This window comes from Sinohyriopsis cumingii, chromosome 4 (genome assembly GCF_028554795.1).
Source record: "Sinohyriopsis cumingii isolate HCF-2022 chromosome 4, ASM2855479v2, whole genome shotgun sequence".
Lineage (NCBI taxonomy): Eukaryota > Metazoa > Mollusca > Bivalvia > Unionida > Unionidae > Sinohyriopsis > Sinohyriopsis cumingii.
In genome coordinates, this window is record NC_142964.1 from 143449829 (window position 1) to 143461594 (window position 11766).

An 11766-nucleotide genomic window follows, 5' to 3' on the forward strand; every position below is an offset into this window, starting at 1 on the left:
TCAAGATGGAACAATGTAGATGAATGACTGCTAAAGTTTCTTCCCATAGGTCGTCATCATTATTTTCTTCCAATCTTATTGACATTTACACGGATTTTGAAAATTTAAAAGAACTCTGATATGCTATGCTATGTATGTATGTATGTGTGTGTGTGTGTGTGTGTGTGAACATTATGGTACACATAATAAAGAGACCGTAGCATAATTACACACACATGTATAGCATGCAGGCGCACACACATGTGCACATGTGTACAGATCGAAATAAACATGCATACCCATACTAATACGTACATAATAATAATAATAATAATAATAATAATAATAATACATTTTCTTTAACGACGATAACAAATTTGGTCAAGACTGACCCATCTGTCATGTGGTCCTCAGTTTTTATAATTGGCTATGTTAAAAACAAAACAAAAAAATACAAGACCATGCACATAACCAGGTATCGTCGCACACTCATTCATACATATTTAACATGAATGACTATGTGTGACTATACAGGGAAACATATACACGTATGAACAATATTTAATACACAGTTACATACATTTCAGCATAAGTCGTACGTATTAATTATATCGAATAAGATCTGGACATATTATTTATGGATATAATGATAAAGTTTTCTATTCAGAGCCTTTAATATGTCATTCTAGTTGGTAAGAAGGAATTTCTTTAATGATAGTTTAAAAGAAGCAAGGGAATTTGAATTACGTATCCTCCGTGGTAAGGAATTCCATACAGTAGGTGCTGATACAGTAAATGAGCTTTTGTAATGATTGGTTTTCTACCACATACACAATGCTTACACAACAACAACTTGTCCAGTTATATGGAGGCATCTTTTGCATTATAAATTTTAAAGCGTGTTATTTAAACGCATCGATGTTCCAGCCATCAACTTGCCTTTCTTACCTGTTGTCAACATAGTTTGTAAATACATGTTCAAATACTGTGAACTTATAATTAGTTTTGTTTTAATTAGTAATTAATTTCATGGATAAAGTACTTGGGCGAATTATTTCCACAGAAGGGTTATTGTCCGTTGTGTTTTTAAATCCTTGTTTTGCAGCAATCAGTAAATCAACGAAAATAGAAGTACTTCATACGTCAATAAGATACTGCGCTAAGTGAAAGGAAAAATAGTATTTAACACAAACGTCAGTCTGTCAGGTCAAAACATAGTGCGGTATACCCTACATTAGGCCTACATGCAATCTAATCTGATTATTATCAGGAACTGGCCCAGAATATACTCCCATATTCCCTGTTTACACATAGATATGTCACAAGGTTTTGGTAAATGTTGATTCAATGCATATCTCAAATGGATAAATTTCATTCAATTCGGAATCCAGAATAGAGCAAACATCACGTTTTAATCGAAGTTAGTTTAGTGCAACGCCATCAAAAGGCTGTCAAATTTATCAAATATTCTCTGATAATGTGTGACGTATTGCTATTTGTGCTTTCATTTGTCCAAATCAGTCCCAGAACCAATTCTTAAAAGTTTGCTCCATAAATCAAGAGCTGGAGTAAATGGGTACATTCCTGATATGGATTTTATTTTCTCTTGATAAATCATTGCATCTAGCCGCCACATAAATATATGCCTATTTGTATCCGGGTATTGTAAATTTGTCACTTGATGTTGACATGAGAAATGTTCTGGAATGATAGTTTTGAGCAAATATATATAGACAGAAAGTCATGTGCAAAAAGTCACAAATAGACATAAAACAGAAAGTCAAACGAAATAAAAGTAACAAATACACATATGACACCCAGTCAAAGTACAAAACCTTAGAGTTTGAATTATCATAGTAATCGTCGATATGGAGGACAAACTGTCACAGGACATAAAGCCAAACTTTGAATTTTGTAATGATGCAAAGCACTTATGACAAAATGTCACAACTGCACTTAGGACAATGTCACAAGTTTACATATATGCAGGACATAAACGGAAAATGACAAGTCACTGCATAATTTTTTTAATTAGTTTTTGAATGTAATGTTCTTAGAATTATAAGTACCATTGATTTCCAACCGTGAAACTTACAAAATCACGCAACAACATGAGAGAAAAAGCTTTGCCAAGTCATGAGGTTTGTCAGAATGTACATCATTTTGTTCCAGTAAGGTTAGGACTGTGCTGCAGTTTTCAGAAAACAGCAAAAGAACAATTAGACAATTAGACCTTACAGACTAATTACGTTTCCAGATCTAATCATTAGTGTAGAGCTCATTGAAACTGCCCTTGATGAACCGCAATCATAATTACTTGCAACGGAATATAACCTACGACGTTTATCTGCAGCTGCAACCATCTTCGTTAACGATACCTTTGACACGGCAGTTTTTGTTGCAAACGGTTATAAAATATCTTGAAAATATTTTTAAAAAATCTTACAGCTGTTACTTTTGTCTAGTATTGTTAATATTTCATGGAAGAAATTGTAATTAATTAAGTTGTATCAAATAAAAACTTGAAACGTTATCCTACGTCTCTCGAAGTAGTGAAAATTCTAATTTTTTGTCACGTAGCCTTCTGGCCTTGATTCGTTACAGTTTTATTATTTATATACAAGGAAAGTGATATACAATCAATAAAATTACGAATTTACTGAATGGGCTTATAAAGATATCTCGTTCACTTCTGAATGCTCGAGTTTTGTTTGGTTTGGGATTTCATGGTACTGTAATACATGAAGGGCATTTAGTAGAGTCTACAGATAGTCGGCGTTAACGTTAACTTCTTTTTGTAACAAAGAAATATATAGAAACGTCGCTCTATATCGTCTGGGAGGAGATGTCAATGAAGACGCATGCGTGAGAGATTGTATCCTTCCCTACCCCTTTTCTTTTGCATGTTCTCGCTGAGTTCTCTGGGTTTTGTGCTTAGCCCTATCTAATGTCTGTTTATCAATTGCTTGTCCACAGAAAAAATGGCGAAGTTTATGCCGGTGTGAGGGAAAGGCAACTCTCCTTTAAATGTACAGATATTGGCTTAGATCAGTTCATTTAACTTGGGCAGGTAATGTAAACGTAGCAAGCTATGACCTCCATATTTCCGATAATGACGTCACTGGGCATTGTCGTGATTAAGAATATGGCTTTCTTTAGAATCTTTCTGATTCTGTCTGAGACATAAGGTGAAGGACAAGAAGAAAAAACTAATCAAAGGTAAGCAATGAATGGAATTCCTGATGTAGAATGGTCCAGCACAAAATAATTTCAGGCCATTGACACCCTCGGAGCAGACAGTTGACTAAATGGTTCATCGATTGATTGACTGACTCTGATTTTACACCTATACGTGAAAGGCCAATTTGTGCCTTGGCGATTGTAATATCCTGACCAGAGACACACTTGGGTGGTGGGAGCAGTTCTTGAACTTTAGTATTAAAATCATAGTTTCTGATTCCGATTTTTTATTTACTGATAGTATTACGTGCTTACTGAGTACAAAACAAAATATAATCGCGAACATGAAAGATATAAACAATTATTCCGTACTCAAACCAAAGTTTTCATACATTATTAATGAAATGTTTATACAAAGTTGCTTTACTAAAACAGAGAAACAAGTAGTTTTGTCTTTCCAGATAGAAGTTTTAGTTGAGTATCTATGACAGTTGACAATAATTCTCAAGATCTAAATTAGAAATACAGGCCCGGCCCGAGGGCAAGGCGAACGAGGCAACCGCATTGGACCCTGCGCATTCAGGAAATCACCTCTGCAATGCATTTATTTTTTGCTTGGGGTCCCGCTCATCGCTTGCTGCCTTGGGCCCTGCATGCTGCCTTGGAAGCCGCACATCCTAGGGCCGGGTCTGTATAAATAGTCAAACAGACAGACAGATAGATAGATAGATAGATAGATAGATAGATAGATAGATAGATAGATAGATAAATAGATAGATAACATTTTCGAGATATCAATATAAAGTTTCCTTAATGGCAGTTTCTTTTTCAAACATGCATTTTTTTTGTGGGGGGATTTTAAATTTAAATAGTTTTTTCATCTCAACACTGTTTAAGTCCTATGCTTCTAAACGTTTAGAGCTGAATCCGAATAGCAGACTATGCAAATCACGTGATCTTCACTAGAGCTTTTCATATTGAGAAAATTTAGACAGCAATCTACGCTTTAAATATTCCGTTTTCACAAGCAATTTATAGACGACGCGTTTTTGTATCAATTAATATTGGTTTTGGTGACAAATACACTCAATAAGCGTACAAGCGAATTCGCACACATCAGGTTAGTACAATAATACAAAAAAGACAGGACTGATATATTACTGGATTTAATTTACATAATTTATGCCTGTCTGGATCAATGTTGAAAGTGGTTGCCGTTGGGATTATATGCGTGACAAGAGGTACTTTATTGGAACACGATGACGTGTGAAAGTGGCCAGGTGTCTTGGATTTTGGTCATGCAGTTATCTGGCGATCGGGACTTCCGTTAGTTCTACCTGACAGTCTGCTCTACAAAAGTCCTTAGCTAAAACTATAAAATTTGCTTTTGTTATGCCATTCACGTTTTGTCACAAACACGAGACAGTCCTTCCAAAAGCACGAGAAACGATTTATTGTAAGAATCACAAAAGGGGGCATATGTGTATGTATGTATGTATGTGTGTGTGTGTGTGTGTGTGTGTGTGTGTGTGTGTGTGTGTGTGTGTGTGTGTGTCGGGAGGAATATGCATACATCTACGCATAATACAGCAACACACATCACTTTTTTCTATGATATAGATAGTGTAAAACTCAAGCAATGTGACTTACATAATGATGTCCCCTGGCAGTCACCAGTAACACCAGGTTGAGCACACACAACAGACGTACACATCAATGCAGCCAACACATCTAAGGGGACACAATATGGTCTAAATAATTAATCAACATTGTGAGCAAAGGTCGCCTGTGATTCAAAACTGAATAAACATGGAAAGCTCGCCCAACAGGAATTTATACCCAAAGGGAGCACGAGTCAAGAAACTCAAATTTAGAAATAAAACAAATAAGACAAAGACGACGAGGAAATAGAAGCAATCACATTCCAAATTGTATTTTTTAAAAAGTGTTTTCCTATTTTTAGGGAAAATACATAATACACATTACACCAATACAAGAGAAGAACATGGTTTACAGACACAAAAGCTTTTAATTTTAGATGATATTAGAGGACATTTCTGATATTCCCACCAGCTCTTTATGATGGGAAGGAGCTGCAGGGTCTCTACAAATAAAATGGATATGAAATGTGACGACGAGCTACAAATAGACGCACACGAGCGGAGTCGTTCCAAAAACCTGACCAGTCTGCTCACGTCAGCGCCTAATTGACCATACAGACCTACTGACCATATGCTAAAAGGCTGACCTCGTTCCGCTTTGATGAAACTTTCATTTTGCATACGTACGCAATTCAATTTTGGCTCTCTGTAAATTTTTCAATAAATGAAATTTAATGTGAGTATCTTCAAACCCGAAATAACCATTGCTTTAAAACGTACGTTGAATCCAATTACTTTAATAAAGTTGTTCACAAATTAGTATAACAAATTTTGGCTCAGATTTTACTGAAGGTAGAGAATTGGCATTGTTTCAGGTACCCTAAGGATGATCCGTGCTGCTGTATTTTGAATAGTTTGTAGTTTCTGTAGAAGATACTTAGACGAACCAGAAGATAATGACAATAGTTAATTTTAGAGAGTCCAAAATAACACACATTTTTTTAGCAGCATCAGCTGAAAGAAAATTGCAAATGTAGCTAGTGTGTCGCAGTTCTAGATATACAATACAGCCTTGCGCTTGTTCATAACGTATCGAGATAATGACAGGGTACTGTCGAGAATGACACACAGGTTTCGTACTATGTGAATTTAATGTTGGTATTGCTGATAATTATTGTTTGAGGTAAATGACGTGAATGAGAAAGCTTGAGTTGTAATCAGAATGGCTTCAGTTTTATCATCGTTCTTATACAGCTTGTTACACGTCATCCATGATTTCACAATGGCGATATACCTATCTTAGCCTTGGATGGAAGCATCAAATTCAATTTGTAAATGTGTCATGAGTAAACTTTGATTAATTGTTAACTATTAGGCTAGATAAATCCTTCTTACGGATGCCTTGGACGACTAAATGTTGACCTACTCAGAAAAATCGGACCAGAAATTGCTCTGCATAAAACCATGTCATTTCATATCCAAACTATTCGTATTTACATTCAACCTAACAAGAGCGTGTCCACTGAACCAGTGAACCTCCAGAAGACTAATTTCGAGTGACAGTTTGGTCACGGAAAGGGCAATAAATCTGACACGATATATGTGGGTTTCGTCGAGCAGGAAAGAAATGCCCACGGACCTATTTCGTGATAGACATTCTTCTCGTTTCTTTTCCTGGGTCTCTCTGTCAAACAAAACATCGGTCATGTGTGCTGAATTTTGACTCTCATTGTAACATATTATAAAGATGAATGATTGCGCAGCACATGCCTTATGTCAGACGAAATACAAAACGTTTTACCTTGTCCAGTGCGAGTTTCATGTGGCTTTGTGATGCATGATCGAGCGAAATTTTGTCGATTTTGTCGTTTGCATGCATTCTTGTTTTATCAGCAGAAAATATGTTTTGGTGGAAAGTTTCAGATGTATCGAAAAAGACATGCACAAGTAGTGAATGATACTGAATGATGGCTGGATCAAAACTCCTTTTACTGACATTTCCCCTAAAAACACGTGATTTCTCAAGTTTGCAATGGCAAATCCATCGGACTTTCCTTGGATAAAAACTATTTTCAGTACATGCTCAAGTTTCGTTTATATGGTTTCTCTTTCTCGTAAATTCCATACGTTCTTCGATATCTCACTTTTGGCTCTTAATTTGTACCACTGCTTTGTGAATTTTGAGCTTTCAAGAAAGTAAATGGATTGGCCAGGTCGATTCGTTTATTTAAACCATTCATACTTTTTTTAATACTAAGTTTAAATTTTTTAACTCGGAGAGAAATATTAGCAACCTTTATAGAAAGCGTGAAAGTTGTCATTTGATGTATTTTGTAATTATCTTTGATATCGTGTTTGTAACATGTGCAAATACTCGGATCTGTCTCATTTTATCCTTCTTCCTCCTCAATTGAAAATTCTTGCATATAACATCTGAAACTTATGACAACTGTCATCAAAAATCAACTAAGATACTTATTACTGACTGGACCTGATTATGGTACGTTTTATTTCTAAATACTGACAGCATTAGTTTGTGTGGACACGTTACAAAGTAAAACCAAGTCCCAAGAAGTCACTAAAACAGCAATCTCAGAAATCTCTTCAGTTCCTAAAAAATAACTCAAAACAACAGCTATATATTCTGTAAATTATTAGAAAATTTTACATAAACTTTGTAATGTTGAATAAAATGTTGAAGATTTAGTAAACTGATCCCAGAGTGTATCCATAATCATGCAAAACAAATACACTGATCTTTAGACGATGTCCAATTGGGAAATAAAACTGGCTGGAAGAAATTATGAACATAAAGACAACTTACGTAGTTTTTACTATGGAAACCTACTATCAGTTGCACTCCCGAATTATAGGTTACACTATGGGTATGGTTAGCCTTGTCTGTTATTCGTACGACACTGCAATGTATATAAAGGTATGCGATCATGAAACTTTTATTGTTGTAGTTGTGGGTTTAACGCCACTTTTAAGCACACGATATGTTATAAATGGCGGCCAGAATAACTAGTGGAGGAAGAACCCCAGGTAAACCACCGACCCACGGGAAAGTACTGGCAAGCTTTCTCACATACCCACGTTGGTCAAGCCCAAGGCCCCAATATACGCAGTGATCGATAAAGGCGAGCACTTTAGACCATTCGGTTACCCGGGAACCCTTATTCAACTTTTGTAGCACGATAAGTGGTGATTACTCGTATCATATAAAAAAAAAACGTTGATCATCATGTTTTCATAGTCATCAAAAAGAAATATTTGTTTCGTTGCTTGTTTTTTTCTTAAATACTACATTTCAATTAAAATTGTTTTATTCTGACTTTAATCTAATTTGTATATGTTCACATTGTCTTGAAACATGCATAAACACGTAAAGGTTTGTCTAGAAACATGCAAATAAACGTAATGGTTTCATCTGCCAAAACAGTTTTTCATGATATTTAGAAAGGACGAATTTGTAGCTTTTGTACTACCCAAAAATAGCTGTTCCTTAAAACAACACCATCCTTCAACTGAAATTTATAGATAAAAAAAAAAATTCATTAGCGATTCTTCTTATTCCATTTAGAAAGTTCGTCCATGAATGAACGAAATTATGGTTCCTTTCATGTATTAAAAAGTCTGTTTCAAATATTTAAGAAAAACACGTATCCGTTGATTTTCTTTTAATAAAGTTTCGAGAATGAAAGTGCAAATTGCTTTTTTTTATTTTTTTCTTTTAGCAAAAGCTCTTAACACGAAATTAAAATGTCATTCTTAAAATATCCCACTTAAAACATCTAAGTCTGAGTTTTATGCCTGGTTACAGCAGCATGCTTCAAACAGGTGTCAAACATTATTTTCGCATTTGATGATATTTTTCCTACCTGCTTAACAATAAATATAGAAAAGGTCTGAATTTTACTTTCTCGTAGCAGACTTCTAAAAGGATCACAGCTTCTATAATCTTAAAGAAGATAAACAATCCATTCAAAACCGTAGTTGCGCATAGTTTTCACATCTTTAATTACATATCAATCACATCTGGAGCAATACTGCAACAAAATATGGGAATCTTTGTGTAAACTTTCATAGCCCAATCTTTACCGTAATGGCTCTGTTAACGCAATATGCTTGCAGAATTAAAAAAATACATCCTGACTGATCTCTTTTTGGTTGTTAATGCATAATCTGGCTTATTAAATTCCTCCTAACTTGAGTACTATCTTCCGCCAAGGCCGTATTAAAGCATCACTTTGTGATGCAAATATAAAGTGTACACGAAAGCTTTCCACGAGCCATTGCAGTTGGAGAGGGTCTGGGTACATTTTCGCGCTAAATCATGACTTGCCCAGGATTTTCAATTGCATTCAATTAAACACTTGGCGGAACTATGCTGTCTGGTTTGGGCTCGCAGGTGATAGACTGCGATAGACTGCAGTCTGATCACTAGGTTAGTGGGTCAGACAGGGAGAAGAAATTTCAACCATTTTGCGTCTAGTGAGCATCGTCTGCCTCTCACATTTAACTTTGCACTAAAATAAACAAAGAAAAATTCTGCACAGTGTTGTTACTGACACTTTACCCCATACACCTGAAGACAATTTATTTTGCGGCAGTACCAATTAGTGAACAGTAGCGCCCACCCACTAGATTCCTTTAGAGAACAAAACTGGTGTGATTATCTTCGCACCTTCCTCTTGTTTGCTGTTGTATGGCACTACAACACAAGTAGGTTAGTGCTGAAGCAATCGGAGTAAAGTGCCTTAACAAGGACACATCACAGTAACCAACCCGGGCTGATCTGATGGTAGGTGTTGGAACTACGCGAGTCATGTACTAATGGAACACAAATACCCCCCCACCCACCCACCCATCGTATCCTCTTTCTGGGTGTATGGTCTGAATTATTAAAGGAATCATCAATATTATCAGTAGAAGAACAGCGAGAGGGGTGAGTTGTTTCAAATTATACTCATGCTAACGCATGATGAAAGTCATGAATATCCGTGTTTACAATGTTACCAGGCAACAAGCATTTGGATCGGCTACAATCAATTATTTGACTTAGACACCTAGAGGATTTTACTTCATTACACCAGAAAGGAACTTTTAAATGTCCAATAGATAAATAAAGCTTGCTTTTCTTATTTTTTTAAATTATGTCCTGAGACTAGTTATTATATTTATAACCATTTGTAATTATAAGATGTTGACTTCATATTTTTCAAGATTTGTGAAAGCATGCAAATCGAGCGGACAATAACAACGAACAGCCTTTGCATCGGTATGTTGTAAAAGTAAAGTGCAAGATTTTTGACTAATGCATGACATAATGTTACAACAGTGTGTTCTTAACCCCACCCGGCACCTGTTATTTGTGACACTAGCCGCAAACTCGGAATGGCAGAATATTCAATATTAGATTTTTACATTGGCACGTAGGCAACTGTCGGCAAAGAGCTAAGTATGTCAGTAATTTCTTTTGTTGATGATTATGCCGTTAACTCAGCCCCACACCTGTAATGATACAATTGACAGGCCCTTTCGGGGCTGATATTGCCTATTCATTTAAACCTGTACAAATCTGCTGACACTCTTGTCTGCACACATCGAAGTATTTTTAAAGACCAATTGGTATATATTGTGGCTGTTTAGCTACCGTTGGATGAAGGGTTCTTTCGGTGATATGTACCTACTATTTCCGGGTGAACCCCTATGTTTGGCGACTTACAAATCCAAGTGGAATAACACGATCGTTTGTCCTGCATCCATTTGGAATTTCGCGAAAATATGGCTGTTACCAAATACTGGTAAGTTCCTAAACCGTATGCAGGTGTGTTTCTGAAAGATTTGCATGCAGTAAATTTGCACTAAAATGAACAGGTGACATAAGATGCACGTATCGTTCATCAGTATCAATGCAGATTTGGGGGCGGGGGTAATTTATTAGGACTAGTTGCAGATGCCCACATATCCCAAAGATATCTTGCTACGCCGCTGTACCCACCCAGTCTTTTAATTCAGAATATTATATTTTCTAATTTGCACGAATTTCAACTATCAGTGAGTCTTGACTTGGACTCTATATTACCAGCTACGAAACAATTAAACACAGAGAACCATGTGACCTAAAAAATAAATCACACATTCTTATATGTGTTTTCCAATGTGTCTCGATTAATCTTTTGGGTATGAGTGGATTTTTATTTGTTTACCTGCTCACGCTTGTATTATTGCGCAATCAATCTGCAGTACACAGTTCTGACTCTGCGTATTCCCATTATCTTATCTGTCTGAACCACTGTTCTTTGAAAGCTGAAATACATTAAAACATCATTTAAAGTTTACACTGAAAGTTCTTTGGTTGAAACCTAGCTTTTTACGCTATATTTTAAGGTATTAAAATAATCCATGGCTGTTTTGCTGTTTGAAAGTCGCATCAGTATTTACAATACGAAGTTTTGACTTTGACCCGCAGTTTTCTTTCTGAATTATGAGAACAACAATATTTCATCATCTTTTAGTGTATGATAGGAAAACTCCATCCTCTTACTCTCTACACTGATGCATATGAAGCATTGTATTATTTCCACCTTGTGCCTGGCACACCTAAACTTGTACTGCTTTTCTACTAACGTAGGTGAAGAGGGAACAACTAACTTCTCTCGGGGTAAACAAGGTCATATCTGCAGTAATTGAAGAAATTGATATTGAGTTAGTCTTAAGAGGTGTGGAAAATTTAATACTGCTCTAATATATACACTATGCAGTAGTGTACTAACGGGGGGGGGGGGCAGGGCCGCCAGAGGTCTTGGGACGCCAAAACCCCTTTGGGCCATCATCGTCGCCCCGGGCGCCATTTACCCTTAGTACTTCACTGGCAGTATGCATTTGCATCGACCAAATAGGCGCCAGCCATTAATTTGGAAAAGTGGATAAATCTTCGGGCTCTGAAAAGCTTCAGAAAATATTCTTGCTTTGGTTTCTTGCAACTAAAAAGCCATGATAT